Source organism: Ambystoma mexicanum, chromosome 3p (genome assembly GCF_040938575.1).
Source record: "Ambystoma mexicanum isolate Mex_15411 chromosome 3p, UKY_AmexF1_1, whole genome shotgun sequence".
NCBI lineage: Eukaryota > Metazoa > Chordata > Amphibia > Caudata > Ambystomatidae > Ambystoma > Ambystoma mexicanum.
The window spans coordinates 866,198,526-866,214,809 of NC_090925.1; positions in this window are offsets into that span (position 1 = coordinate 866,198,526).

The window sequence follows — 16,284 nt, forward strand, 5'->3', positions numbered from 1 at the left end:
AACTGTTTTGTAAAGGTAATACATATACAATAAAGTAGAATCCTTAAGAGCATATTAAAGAAACTAGTGGAAGCAGATGGTAGAAACTGGTACATGATGATTCTTTAGACCATATTTGCCACCCGGAAAGACCCACAATCCTCCTTATGCTTTTCATCATTCAAAACTCCTGTATGGGAGAGATCACAGAGATGTCTTAGACATGTTGTGTGAGACCTGGGAAGAGAGGGAGGAAGCCATCCTGTAGCTGTCCCAAGCAGCGCAGCGGATTAAGGAACACATCACTCTATTAAGAGGGATAGTGCATGAACATATGAGTAAGACACAAAAGTACCAGAAAACCCACCATGACAAAGCAGTTATGCAATCTTTTTCCGTTGGACACAAGGTACTTGTGTTACTTTCTATCTCTGAATGCAAGATGCTGTCTCAATGGTACAGTCCATATGAGTTAATAAAGCAGACTGGCCCTTACAACTATCGAGTATCTCAACCCGATAGGAGACTTAAAACCCAGATATACCACATAAATGTACTTGGAGTGGAATCAAGATCCAGCTGAGTCCTCCTCGGTGGTAATGGCCAGTCTCCTGTTGGAAGAGATACATGGACAAAATCTTCTACCTCCTGATCTTACAACCTCCCAAAAACAAGATATCCAAACCCTTTTCAATAATTTCCCTAATGTCTTTAATGATCATCTTGAATGACATAACAAGAACCACCTCACCTGTCATTGTTATAGGTGACTTCAATCTATGGGCAGAAGACCCTATGGACTCACAAGCTACATCTCTTCTTTCAGCATTGGAATCCATTGGATACACCAAGCAGGTTAACACACCTACACACTGAGGAGGTCATACCTTGGACTGGATATTAACACATGGTGTCCAGATCTCTGCGATTGGCACCTCGGCATACCTGTGGTCTAACCACTCCAGCATCAACGCCAAGATCACACGACCCAGCCCCCACCTTTAAAACATAAAAGCAATGATAGGTCTATAATAACTTGTAGAAACCTTGAAAATGTCACACGGCTTTCATTTTTTGCGTTGGTATCCATGAAATTGGGCGACATTAATCAGCATGTTGGAGATACTTCTAAGCTCTCCTATCATCTATCATCTGCCATTAATACGACCATAGACATGTTAACCCCAGAAAAAAACAAGACTATTAAAGCGGAAACCACTAATAAATCTCGGTTTTCTGAAAAGATTATAGACGCTAGGCAAACTAAAAGATCATCTGAGCGCGAATGGAGAAAGAACCCATGCCTGAAAACACTGGAAGAATACAAGAAATCCACTCAAAAGTACAAGATGACCATAATTGAGTCCAAAAAGAACTCTTATAATGCCTGCATAGATATTGCAAAATCTAGCTCAAAGGCAGAGGCGTTGCTAGGGGGGGGGCTAAGGGGGCTATAGCCCCTGGTCATTTGGTTGTAGCCCCGGATAGAATCTCAGGAGCTACAGCCAAAAGACTAGCTAGCCCCCAGTCCCAACAGTTCCAACATCAGCATAGCCCCGGGTCTTATCCAGACCTAGCAACTCCCCTGCTCAAAGGAACTATTTAAAGCAATGAAAGACTTTGAAAATCCTGCCTCTCCCTTCCCCCGCACCATTCTCACAGACTCCACATGGTGTCAAGTAGTGCAGGACGAATTCACACAGAAAATTATTGGGCATCGCCAAATGATTGTTAAACAATTGGCCAATTTTGATAAAAAAGTATTCTCATAATACAAATTGCCAAAACAACACGTATGCCAATAATATTCCACATGTGCACTCAACAGGAAATTAAAGACATTATTGTTAACCTGAAACCCACATCCTATATTGGAGATACTTGTCCGCCAGAGACCTTGAAAGATTCACTGGACGTACTCCTCCCATGGATCATGAAACTGATTAACTCATCCTTTACATCCAGCATGGTCTCTGCCACCCTAAAGGAGGCTTGTATTACACCACTTCTGAAAAAAGTATCCCTCGACCCTTCTATTACGAAAAATTACAGACCCATTACTAAAGTTCCCTATCTCCTGAAGATCTTAGATAAGCGTATTTGCAGTTTCAGACCTTCATAGAAAACCATGACATCCTTAATTCCAACCAGTCAGGGTTCAGGGCACAAGATGGCACCAAACCGCCTTACTGGACCTTAAATCTAACATTATGGATATCATTGAGAAAAAACATTCTTTGCTGTTACTTTTATTACACTTCTCAGTGGCCTTTGATATTATTGATCACAATCTAATCAATAAAAAAAGACTAATAACCATAGCCAACTGCTCTGAAAAAGCGGCTAGATGGATTGCGTCTTTTTTGTGTTCAAGATCATCTAGAGTTGCAGTTGAGAATGTTCAAGCCATTCCCTTACTCAACACATGTGGTTTAGTGCAGGGATCCTGTTTGTCTCCCCTACTTATTAATATTTATATTCAACCATTCCTTGATGGGCTGGAGGAACTTGGTGTCAAATTCGCTAACTATGCAGATGACACGCAAGTACTCTTCGAACTATCAGGAAATTATCAGGAGGCTGTTGAGGCTGTGAATCAAGTTTATGCCAAAATGCAAACGTGGATGGCTATCAACTCTCTGTCGTTGAACGATTAAAAAACAGAGCTATTAATCCTGGTATCCAGCTCCAGACTAAAGAGCTTACCCCCCAGCAGTATGAAACCTCCTCTATAGCTAGTAACACCATTCCTGTCCGTAAATCAGTGAAGACATTGGGAGTAACACTGGATGTGAATCTGTCCATGAAAAGTAAGGTCTCTCAAATTCGTTCATCTTGTGGCTACAAAATCAAACTCCTACATCAGGTTAGATCCTATCTCAGCATCACCAATAGATCCGTCCTAGCCTATTCATTAATTAATTCTCGTTTGGACTATTGTAACTGCTTGCTAATGGGAACCTCTCAAGGTAATCTGAAGCAATTACAAACTGTCCAAAATGGGGTCATTAGGGCAGTCTTTGGTCTGCCCATGCAATACCATGTTACCGCTGCCAGGAGGAAACTGCACTGGCTGCCGGTGAAACAGAGGATAAAGCACAAGACCCTATCCCTTGCTTATAAATACCAAAATGGCAATGCCCTGCTCTACCTCCCAAAAGAATAACAAAGAAAGTACCTATTAGATCTCTGCGCTCTTCCGACTTCTTTACTTTACTCAATTTATATAGCGCAGCCATGGACCCTTAGGTGTTAGGGCACATAACAAAATGAACAACACAAAACATAAAGATGGGACAATATCGGGTCAGTCGGGTCCAAAACAGAACTAATCGGAGAGAAAAGGGGGCCGGGGGCATGTCAATCAGATTACGAGAACAGCCACGTTTTCAGTGTTTTCTAAAAAGGTTCAAAGAGGTCATGCCACGCAGCTCGGAGGGGAGCAAGTTCCAAGCCTTCAGGGTTGCAACGAAGAAGGCTCCATTTTCGGTCTTCTTCGTTCTACATCTGGGCATGACCAGCAGATCTTGGTTGTTAGACTGAAGGGATCTGCTATTGACTTTTTAACTGATGAGCTTTTGTAAGTACGTGGCCGAGAGGCCGGATCTGCATTTGAACGTCATGACTAAAAGGCGGAAGCGAATTCGTACTTCGACCGGGAGCCAATGCAGGGCTCGCCTTGCAGATGAGACATGGTCAGGCCGGGCAAGACCAACAATGACTCGGACTGCGCTGTTCTGGACAACTTGAAGTCTATTGATATCCATTTTTCAGAGGCCCACCAGTGTGCTGCTACAGTAATCAATTTTGGAACAAATAATAGCTCTCGCTATGGTAGCTGCATGGTCCTGCGAAATAAAGGGCCTCAGGTGTGCCAACAGCTTCACTTAGTATACAGCTGCCAAAACAAGGCAGCCCACATGAGTCCTCATGTTTATGAATCGGTCGAGAGTAACCCCTATGATTTTTACTTTCACCTGTGGGGATAGTTTCACCAAGCATAAAACAACAATAGACATGGTCCAGCTAGCCAGCATGGACAGGGTGCCTATAATCATCAGCTCTGTTTTACTTCTGTTGAGGGCGATGTAATTATGATCCATCCGTTTTTCAATCAGAGAGTAGATCCTGTTAAGATCAGCTTCATCTGAGGCATGAACGCCAGTCAGTGAGATGACACACTGAGTGTCATCCGCGTAATTGGAGAACATGAACGCCTCCTGTTCCAGAGCGGCAAAGAAGGGAGCCATAAAGATGTTATAGAAACATGGGGAGATACATGCTCCTTGTGGAACCCGAAAGTCAACTGGCAGCGGAGCTTCCTCCACCTCATCCACAGAGACCCTACTTTCTTGGTTGGCTTGAAAAGTCCTAATCCACTGGGCCTTAAGTGGCGAAAGCTTGGCCACCTCCACCATTCTGGAAACCAGAATGGTGTGGTCAACCAAATCAAATGCGGCGACAAGTCCAATGCTATTGGGAGGGATAAAGAACCTTTATTCTCTCTACGCAACCAGCCTAGATCATGACTGAAAAACTTTGGGCACTGCAGCTTTGAGTTTAATGCACCCCGTGACTGGAATGCCTTATCTATACATATTAAAAATTCCTTTTCTCTTGCAACATTTAAGAAACAAGTGAAGACACATCTTTTTACTCTGCCGGAATAGATGTTCCCACCTTAGGTTTCTCATTTTTCTCTCACTTGCTGTGCTCTGAGGCCTAGAGTTGTGTAGCACCCTACAAGAATCGATATAAATAATCAACCTGAAAGGGTGAAGGGCATAAATCTTCAGATTGGCACCCCACAAGGAAAAAGAATCAATTTGAAACCATACAGGATCGCTGAGACACGGAAATACATTATTGCACAAGAGGTGGAGAAAATGCTAGAAAGCGATATTAAAGAGCCTTCCTAAAGTCCATGTTCCTTACCAATAGTATTAGTAGCCAAGCCAGATCAGTTGTGGAGGTTCTGTATCAACTTCAGGAAACTCAGTGGGATCTGTGTTGTTTGGCCGTGGAAGAACTGTTTGCGGCGGAATTTACTGTAGTCACTTTCACCGCTGCCTCTCCTGACCCTGCGGCATCAGTTCCGTCCCTCTAACGCGGGTCGGATCTGATGCCGTATGGTCCCCTTCCTTTTCTTGTGTTTTTTTGTGTCCCCCACCTCCAATCTTCAGGAAGCGGGAGACACCCCTGCAACCTCTCAAGGCCAAATATACCCAACATGGGGAGCTGGGGACACCCCCACAACCCCTGCTCCCCATGTTCAGTATGCATTACTCAATTTGATCAAATCAAATCGATCGAATGATACTGGCTGAATTCAGTCAGATGTACCATTCGATCAATAATATCCGATCACATTGAGTAATGCCACTCAATGTGGTCTCCTTATTCGACAATTACCTGATGCCCAGAATTGACTATCTCATTGACCAACTGGGTTCGCTGTTTACCTCTCCAAAATTTACCCGATGAAAGGCTACAGGCAGATCCCTTTAAAACGTCAAGATGGAGAGAAAACTGCGTTTTTCACCCCGAATGGATTGTTTCATTTCAAAATCCTTCCATTCGCACTTCATGGCGCCCCTGCTACCTTCCAACGATTAATGGATAGAATATTACGCCCTTGTTCTAGTTTTCAGTGGCATCTACTTAGATGACATACGCATACAGAGTCGGAACTGGGAAGAACATCTCTCACACTTATATTGGGCCACAAAAGCCTTAAAACAAGCAGGCCTTATGGCAAATCTGAAGAAATGTCACTTGGCTCAGTCCGCAGTAAAATACTTCAGCTTTTTTTTTGGGAATGGGTTAATTCAACCCCAATCAGACCAGGTTAAAGTGGTCCTAGAAACCACAAACCACAAGTCCAAAAGGGATTTAGGAGCTTTCCTAGGGCTAGTGAGTTTCTACTGAAGGTTTATTCCCACCTACTCCACTATCACGGTCTGCTTGACAGACAAACTAAAGAATGCTGCCCCACAGAAAATACAATGGGGGTGGGGAGACCAAGCCTGTTTCAACACTCCTGTGTCAAGAACCTGCCCTAAAGGCACCCAGTTTCAACAAGGAGTTTTTGATTTTTACAGTTGCTTCTAAGGTGGGATTGGGGGGCAGTCCTATCCATGGAGTATGACGGGGTAGAACATCCGGTACTCCATATTAGCTGGAAGCTCTTCCCCTGAGAAAGAAACTGTGCAACAAATGAGCTCGGGGCTTAAGCTATAAAATGGGATATTATCTTACTGGAAGGAAATTCAGGCTTATAATGGACCACTAACCCCTCACATGGCTTAGCCTCTGAAAGGACACACACCCCAGAGTAATGTGCTGGTTTTTCGATCTTCAAACTTTCTGTTTCTCTGTAGAACACTGAAAGGGAAAAGAACAAAGAAATGTGGATTTCCTGTCCCATTTTCCTGTAGAAGAAGAGGAAGCCACCTTCATTAGGGGAAGGGTATGTGACGAATCCTTGGATGAGGGTAATTCCTTATGAGATGAGGGACGTCATGTCAGGGAGAACGTGGTATCCACCTACCTCCTTATAACCTTCCTCACCCTCTTACCCCAGCCAGGATAACTTAGTCCCACAAGTTTCCATCTACTGGTGTAAGGTACATCATTCCATCTAACAACCTTCATACAGAGACGAGGAAGAGTAAGGACTACCCATGTGAATCCGATCTTAAAACTGGGAGGAGGAAGTTTATTAGTTACCCAGAAGAGAACCAACATGATGTAACTGAGATGACGAAGAAGCGCACAGTGCTGAAGAGCATACAGCGTAACCAACAAGCACCGACTAGTCAATATGGACAATACATCAGTATGCACGCTACAAAAAGGGAAGACAAGCCAAACATGCCGTTGAGTTCTCCCATGAGGAACCGTGAGAGGCCGGACAAGATGCGAAGGAGAAGCAGAGACTGGGATCCTGAGCCGATAGCAGGACACTCTGTAGCTGACCAGATTAGAGAAATGGCCATTTACCGAGCAGGCTCAAGACGGCAACGTGGTCCTTGAAGCAGGAGAAGGGAGTGGAACACGAACCGCACAGCCCAAAGGAACTGGTAAAAGTGTACATGAGTGACCAAACAGGTGTGAAGGGGAACCAGGAAGAAGGCCGCAAGGGTTTAAAGAAAACAAAGAAAGGAGGGTCTGGTACCCGGAAAGCCATAGAAATCACAAGTCACAGACTGAAGTAATAGATAGTATCACTTCTGCAGTATCACTTGTATCCCACAAGCAGCTGGAAGAGAAAAGAAACCATAGAAATACCTTGCAGGATAGTGAACCAGGTAGCTCAAGAAGTAAAAGAAGATTTGTCCCTCTTCTTCTTCGTCTCAGTACCTGGTGAAGAAGAGAACCAGGTCTGACACCTTGTGATCTGGGAACCATGCCTAAAGAAACCTGGGAAGAAAGCCAGGGGAAAGGGGAGTCATTTCATCCTGGCATTGCGAAGCAGAGGACCAGTGGGAGGGAGTCATACCCTCTGGTGTTTTTGGACTCTACGAAGAAAGGGAGATATTTCCTCCCGGCATTGCAAAGCCGAGAAATCAGAGGAAGGGAGTCATTCTCCCTGGGACTGTGGGACACTGGTACCTTGAGAGAAACCAGGGGAAGGGAGATACCTTGCCGGGAACATATTTAAGAAACTTTCAAACCCTCACTCCACAAGAAGAAAGGCTTTCTTCTGGACCCAACAGAGACTTTATCCTTAGTTGTCTACAAGTGTTAGGGAAAGGAGTAAGATTTGACACAGTGATGGACATGTATTGTTTGGGACCTTCTGACACGCTCCTTAGTTTATTATTTGAGGCAGGGAAACCCCTCTTAGAGATAGGGCAAGATAGGGTTTTAGGGGGAGTGGGAAGAGACTCGGGAGGTTTGAACTCGGCCTGCTCAGTTACATCATGCTAAGATGAGAATATGTTCTGTTGTGATGGTTTGCTTCACTTCACTTCACTTCATTTCACTTCACTTCACTTCACTTGTGCACAGGTTTAAAATAAAATCTTGGAAACAAAAATAGGGAATCACAATTAGTACTGCACGGGTACATCTTCTATGCTCTTCCACACGTGCAACACACATCACATTTACATTAAAGAGATGACAGAATGACAGACGCCTCCACAAACCACTTCATGTAAGATCTATCACCGCAAGCCCCACCAGTACAGCAAGTGTGGAAAAAGACAAAGAATAGTTACACAACCCACTGCATCGCACACAATGACTGAGACAAACCTACAAGAACCCTCCCCACTTTGTTGAGCCCTACCCTCTAACAAGACCACAAGTCAAAATAGAAAGCAACTATTTGTGCTTTGGCATATTGTAATGCTTACCTCTGGGGCCCAGCAGGAGCGCCTGATCCAGATCGTCGAAAGCGTGGCCCTCTACGATGGGATGTGTAGCCCAAGCCACTCCCTTCCCACTGTTCCACTGAATGGCTATTGCCCAGTGTTCAGTGCGGGTGGGAGTAGTTTGGTAGGTTTCCAATACCGCTCGGATAGATGCGGGACAGCTTGGAGTACAACCTAGCGGCAAACAAGTGAAGAAAGTCAATGCCTGTCCGCCTGCTTTCCCCTCAACTCCCTCCTGTGCCCCGAAGGTTTGCTGGCTGGCTAAACAAGCAGTCTGGCACACCTTTAATCTTATAGTTGAGTACCCAGGTGCCGGATGTGCATCTGATGCAGTTTGTTCACTGGTGTGTGTTGGCCCAGTCCAGCTGCGGCGCACGAGATGCACAGGTAAGTGTCCCGCTGCACGAGATGCACCGGTAAATGTCTCTGCAGTGCTGCGGATGTCCTTCTTTGCTCTGAGGCTGCTGCGATGCAAGACGCAATCGCAATTCACATAATGTTCATGTCTCTGTCTTGACTTTCTTTGCAGGTGTGGGAAAGCCGAGTTCTCCTAGAGCCAAAATGCTGGAGCTACTGGCGCGCTGAAGCGCTAGCGAGTGGAGCGCTGTAGTTCACAAATCCTCAGCCACAGGTTAGCAGGATTATGAGGGGCATGGGGGCGCGTGGTGAAATGTTACGGAATGCCTGCTTCCTTCTATATTGTAGGTGCAGCGCAATGCCGGAGTGGAAAAGAATGCGTCCCTCAGGCTGATCTGGGTAATATTGGAGCTGGAGAGAAGACCAGAGCTCGCACAACTGTGCGGGTCCTCCGGAGCTTGGTTCAGGTAAGCAGAAAGTTCTGGCACTCGAAAATCAGGTAACCGGAGATCCTGGCAAGCCACCAGAATGCAGAAACACGGATCCTTCTTGCACGTGGAGTCAAGCAGGGTCAGCAGAAGAAATGCTAAGTACAGGGTGTGGCCCGGGGCGTAGTTTGGTGTTATAGCCCTGGACTGCACCCTGCATCACTAGACCACCAGGGATACTAGAAGCATGGACCATCTGGGGACCATTTTGGTGGGGGCTGCCAGTGCTTGTTAACAAGTGTCTACACCAGCCAGCAATCTTTAGTGTCCACACTTTCCCTGTGCTACTCAGGCCTCCCCTGCTGTTACGTGAGTGTGTACCCTGCATCCTGCTGGAGTTCATGACACATATGCTGCATAAAAGTATGTGATGAAGTCCCTTGCCTGAGTCAGGAAACCAGCAAGGTGAGGACTGAGGTTGGGGGTGGGGCTTGGGGGGTACTGGATGCCACACCAAGCCAGTGGATATTGGATTTGGTCCTGGGGGTAGTATGGGAGGACAACCAGAGTCAACCTGCTTTGGTCCCAGTCATGTGGCAGGAAGAGATCCAACTGCTGCATCACAAGCTAATCCTGGAAGCTTGGCACCTTCCCAAAAACCATGAGACCCTTCAGGGTAATGCTGGGGTCCCTTGCACCCCAGCCCCCATGCTGCACGAGTCTGAAGCTCCCTTTTAAGCAGATTGGAAATTCCAAAACGATAAAGCAAAGTGTTTGGACATAAGTGACTTAAAAGGCCATTGCAGTATAAATAATGTGAGCTTAAGCTGCACTTCACCTGTGAAGTAAAAAGGTGCCCAAAGTAGTAAAAAACCTAAAGTAAACTCTCCTGTCGAGACTAGTCTTCCATTTAAAATAAAGATTTCCTGAATCAAATGTTCCTAAAACGTGATTTTCAGAATGGCCAAATCAAATGGTGCAATAAGGAAAATAAACTTTCCCTTGGGTGAAAGGTGTTGAGGATAAAATATCTAGCTTGAAGTCCTCTCCTTAATTAACAAAGTCCAGCAATTCAACAATGTCTTCTCTTCGGGTTTCATCGAGTAGGCAACCAAAAGGGCCGCTTAAGCAAAGAGCTCAAACTGGGACTTGTATATGCCTTCCAGATGCAGGGCATCTTAGGCGAGGGATCATATGGGTGTTGTGGGTTTCGTTCTTTATTACAGTCCTCTGGGTGATTCTCTGCCTCTTTCTCTCTCTCTCTCTCTCTTTCTTTCTTGCTGTTTCTCTCTCTTTCTCTCAACCTCCTTTTGGTGTTCTGGGTTTTTCCTTTCTTTCTTCTCCAGCGTATAGATTCTGCCCTTCTTCCGCTTGCAGGGGTCTTTTGTGCCCAAACGCTTCTTGGTGTCTGTTCCCCATTCCCTATTTGACCTTCCCCTGTCTTCCTCTAGGGGTTCTTGTCCGTCTCTCTGGCTTCTGTCTCTTACCCCTCCGTGGCGTATTGTCACTTCTTACTGTGTGGCTTTTTCTCTTGGATTTTCTCTTTCGTTTTGCTTGTCCCCTCTTTAAGGGATTTGATCATGCTCCTCTTTCCTTCAGGAGTCCACCTTCTTTACCTTCTTTCTCCTCAAGGGACCTGGATATTTGCCCCTCTCCAGGGAATGTTTGCTTTTGCCCCTCGTCTCTTCAGGGGTCCTGCTTTTGTCTTGGTCGCGCTACCAGGGTATTGGCAAGGATTTGCCTTAACCTCTTCCCAGACGGGTCAACTGTCCCGCCTTGTTGGCTTAGGTGGTGGTGAAGGGGGCTATTCTACTTCTGCCAGGATCTGTCTGTTTCCTCACCCCCTTCACAGGCTTCTCAGGTATTTGTATTTGTATTTATTTTATTTATAAAGCGCAGCCAGGCCCGGGGGCATATGGGCGCGTAAATTAGATCTGGTTACAGTTACAATTTAAAGCAGTCACCAATGGTTACGTCACAGTTACAGATAAGTACAAACATAGTATTTCTAATGCGCACAACTATACATTAAATTGTGGAGTGTGCCGGCAATAGTCTAACGTGCTGGGTTCAGGAGGTTAGGCTGTCGTAGAGTCCAGATTGTGAAGCCAGCACTTCGTGTTGTGTTTGAACAGGTTGAATGAGGATTCTGCTCTCAAAGGCACGGGGATAGTGTTTCATAATTTGGAAGCTTGTACAGGGAAGCTAGCTCCACCCGAGTTATGAAGTTTGAATCTCGGTATGGTCATAGTGTTAGTTTGTGCTGGTCCGAGTGGTCTTGAAGAGGTGTGGGGTGTAAGTTGGTTAGTAAGGTATGCTAGCGCAAGGTTAGCCCTGGCTTTGTGTATGAGGGCAAGTGTTTTCAGGGATATTCTATGCTCGACAGGGAGCCAGCGTAGTTTACGTCTGGTCTCAGATATGTGAGCCTTTTTGGCAATGTTGAGGGTAGCCCTAATGGCATTGTTTTGGACAACTTGCAATTTGTTGATATTTTTGTGACTAGTGCCCAAGTAAAGAGCATTACAGTAGTCTATTTTGGATAGGACTAATGCTCGGGCAAGAGTAATGCAATTGGGTGCCGAGATGAACGGTCTGCATGCAGTGATCAGCTTACAGGTGTATGCGGCTGATGATGCTACTGCATTAGTTTGTTTGGAGAAGGATAAGGTGGCATCGATGTAGATACCAAGGGTTTTAGTATTATTTGACAAAGGGATGAGATTGCCATCTATGGTAAAGGCTTTGAATGAAGGATTAAGATTTTTGAGTTTGGCATGAATGCCCAGGATGATCAACTCGGTTTTTTCGTCATTGAGACACAGTCCATGATGTGCCATGCATGCTTGTATTATAGAGTAGATTTCATTGAGGGTGGTGCTGTCAGTTTCGTAATCACCCGTGATAGGAATGAGTATCTGGTTGTCATCCGCATAATTGGTATACGTGACACCCAGATAGTCAAGGATATCGAAGAGGGGTTTTGTGAATACATTATAAAGTGTCGGGGACACACAAGAGCCTTGCGGGACTCCGCAGGGTACTGGTGAGGGTTCGGCAGAATCCGTTAGAGAGAAGACCCTCATGGTTCTGTTCGCCAGGAAGGAATTGATCCAAGCCGTGGCTGCGTCTGAAAAGTGTGCTGCAGATTTCAAATGGTGACAGATTGTTTGGTGGTTGACCAGGTCGAAAGCTGCTGACAGGTCAAGCAGTAAGAGGAGTGCGAGTTTGCCATTGTCTTTCAGGGTTTGGATCTGGGTAGTGAGGTCTATTAGTGCAGTTTCCGTACCGTGTCTCGGTCGGAAGCCTGATTGCCCAAGTCCTAGGAGGTTGTTTGATTCTAAGTAGGCCTGTATTTGTAAATAGACTGCTCTGTCCAAAATTTTTAATAAGAACGGTACAGTCGTTATCGGCCTATAGTTAGACGGGTTGGCTGGGTCAAGAGTAGGTATTTTGAGAAGTGGAATGACCCAAGCATCTTTAAGGTTGTCAGGTACTATTCCAGATTTGAAGGAGGCATTGATGAGGTTGGTAATGAATGGTGCTAGGTCGTGCGTGGCCGCTTTGATGATCGGGGTAGGGCAGGCATCACCATGGCAGTTTGAGGGTTTAAGTTTCCTGATGATGTTTTCTACTTCCCAGGTTGAGAGGGGTGTAAAGCTGAACGGTTTACAGGTTAATATAAAGGTAGATGGTTTGTTCGGTAGTTGTTTATAGTCAGGGTCAGCTAGTAGTAAGGATTTTTTTGCGTTGATTTTGGACTGTAGGCAAGCTATTTTATCTAATAAAGCCTTCTGAATATTGCTACACCATAGTGTGTCAGTAACACATTTGTCTATGGGGGCAATGGGGGATTCTAGTTCTTTCAGAATCTTAAAGAGTTCTTTTGTGTTGGATTCCGCTTGTGTAATCCTTTTATTATAGGTATCTTTTTGGCAAGAAGTATGGCTTCTTTGTAGCTAGAGGAGGCTAAGGTTAGCTCAGTCTTATTGGATACTGTGGGGTGTTTTTTCCAATGAGCCTCGGCGGTTCTTTTAGTTTTGCGTAGTTCTCTTAGCTGCGGCGTGAACCAGGTGTTAAGGTGACGCTGTGGTTTAGGTTTCCGCAATTTTAGAGGGGCAATGGAGTTCATTGCTTTGAGTATAGCTTGGTTGTAGGTATCTACTAAGACTGTGGGGTCAGCATCTGAATCAATATTATTCAAAATAGGGAGTAATATAGGTAGGAGTTTGTCAGGAGTAATATCTTTCTTGTTTCTCGTACAGGTGGCAGGGGCGATGATAGGCACCGGGAGGGGTGTGTTTGCTTTGATAGCAAAGGTTAATTTATGATGATCCAACCAGATGCAAGGGTCATTGGATAGGAGGTTAATAGGGCATTTGAGGTGGGAGAGCCAGTCTAGTGTTTTGCCTTTGATATGAGTGGGTTCATGGATAATGTGCGTATGACCCAGTTCAGATAAGGTGTTGGCAAGGTCATGGGCGTTAGTGTCCTTAGGGTCGTTGTAACCAAGATTAAAGTCCCCAAGTAAGATGGTTTGAGAATTAGGTTTGGTATTTATGGTTATAAGTGATGTAATATCCTCTATAAAAGAGGAAATGGGTCCTGGTGGACGGTAAATAAGGTGCAAGGTTGCCATGTGGTTGGGTGAAAGAGGTAGTTTAATTGATAGGGATTCAGCAGAAGGGATTTGAGCGTCTTGGATGACTTTAATGTCAAAGGTATTTCTGAATATGAGGGCGAGTCCGCCTCCCTTCGTTTGAGTGGTGTTTCTATCGGATCTAGTGATAGCATAGTCATTAGGTATGGCGAGGGCCAGAGATGGGCCAGATGCAGCATTAAGCCAAGTTTCTCTGACTGCGAGGGAATCAAGATTTTCATAAGTTATAAAGTCAGCAATGTCGAGAGCATGGGCAGGAAGAGACCTTGCATTCACCAAGGCTGCTTTGATTAGTTTGTCTTTTTTTGGAGATTTTTCAGATGGTATCGGTCGACTATGCCGAAGGCTGTGGGCTAGATTGTCTGAGTCAATATGGGAATTGCCAAGGTTAAGGTCAATATGCGAGTGTTTCATGCTACGGGCTCTTAGTCTAGAGTTTCTGGATAAGATGCTGGGGTGGTGAGAGTAAGGAGAGGTAGGTGGGCTGGTTCTAGAATTCAATCTAGCGTTTCTATTCAATAGGCTAGGGTGGTGAGAGCATGGATAAGTAGGTAGTCTAGTTCTAGAATTCAGTCTAGTGTTTCTAGTAGCGATGGTGCAAGGTTGGTTAGGTGTTGGTCTAGTAGCAAAGTGGCGTATCCAGAGTGCTGGATCATCCAAGTACGGATTTGCAGGTGTCATGATGCTGGGCCACGAGGAGAGGGTGGTGGTTACCATACATGAGCTGGTGAATGTGTATTGATTAGAATGTGGGTTGGGTTGACTAGTCCAGTGTCTACTCTATGTATACAGTAGGTGGATGAGAGTCGATAGGCACCAATACATGATGTGGGTGGCGTCGCTAGTACACAGGGTAGCAGGTGTGGTCTGTTAGCGACCAGAGGCACAGCACAGATCGATTCAATGTAGTCAGAGGGTAGTCATAAGGAACAACACAGCAATCAATGTGGTCTGTTGGCTACCATAAGGAACAACACAGCAATCAATGTGGTCTGTTGGCTACCATAAGGAACAACACAGCAATCAATGTGGTCTGTAGGCGACCGTAAGGCACAACACAATCAAAGTGGTCCGTTAGTGACCATAAGGCGCAAATGCAATGGGAAACAAATTAGATGTATGACTCATGGGTACCTAGATTTGAGATTAGCATGAGGAGCCAAAAAGGCACTAATTTAAAATGCAATGGGAGACAAATTAAATGCATAAATCAGGGGTACCTAGATTCGAAATTAGCATGAGGGGCCAAAAAGGCACTAACTTAAAATGCAATAGGACACAAATTAAATGCATAAATCAGGGGTACCTAGATTCAAAATTAGCATGAGGAGCCAGAAAGGCACTAACTTAAAATGCAATAGGACACAAATTAATTGCATAAATCAGGGGTAGCTAGATTCGAAATTAGCATGAGGAGCCAGAAAGGCACTAACTTAAAATGCAATGGGAGACAAATTAAGTGCATAAATCAGGGGTACCTAGATTCGAAATTAGCATGAGGAGCAAAAAAGGCACTAACTTAAAATGCAATAGGACACAAGATCAAAATGTATGAACAGAGACCACAACAATGTAATTTTGCCAAAGGATGAGAGGGCAAAGTAAGCATAGTAGGGATGCCCATCAGTGTGTGGAGAATATAGGGCAGACTGGGGTGGTGCACTGTTGTGGAAGTTTAGGCAACCTTAGCGACCAGTGCAGTGACTGCAGCGCAAGGCAGGTGCTAGAAAGGCAATGAGGAGAGCTGTTTGAGAGGATAGGGTGCAAGGGAGCAGGTAGTATAGCCAGATGCAAATATAAGTTACTCACAGCCTCAAAACAAGCAGGGGGTATGGCCCTGGGCTCTGGTCAGCTCAGGACAGTCTCTGGACAGTTGTTGGCCTTGCCCTCAGGGCCTTTCCTGAAAGGGCCGGCTAGCGCCTCCCGGTGCCTGATCGGTGGAAAAGTAGGGTGCAACAGCCAATCATCCGGCGCTTCAGGTCGGCAGAGTAATCACAAAGGAGGGGAGGCTTCAGATGGCACGGGCCGCCATCTTGGAATGGCTTCAGCCTCGTTTTGTGCAATGGCTCTCAAGTGGTTGTGGCTCAGACAGGGGGTCAGCCACAGCTTTGCTGCAAATGTTCAATGCAGTAAACGCAAGCAGATTGAGAGACAATATTTAAAAAATGAAAGTTAGCGTGGATGGTTACCGCGCCTACCGTGCTAAGAGTAACCCAGAAAGACTAGCTGTGGCACACATACCTTGGTGCAGTCCTGCACAAGGTAATCCAGCAGTGTGTCACTGCTCCAGCAGTGATCAGGAACTCCTGCTCCAGGTGGGTCAGTTCCTCTGCTTTTTAGGCTTAGGTGGTGCTGCATGGGTACTCCTGGGTACTCATGGGTACTCTCCTTCCTCTCGGTCAGTCCGACACGCTCTTCCAGGCAGGCAGTGGTCCATGGGAACCCATGCTTTTTTGCCCATGCATCGACTCCTCCTCCTTCA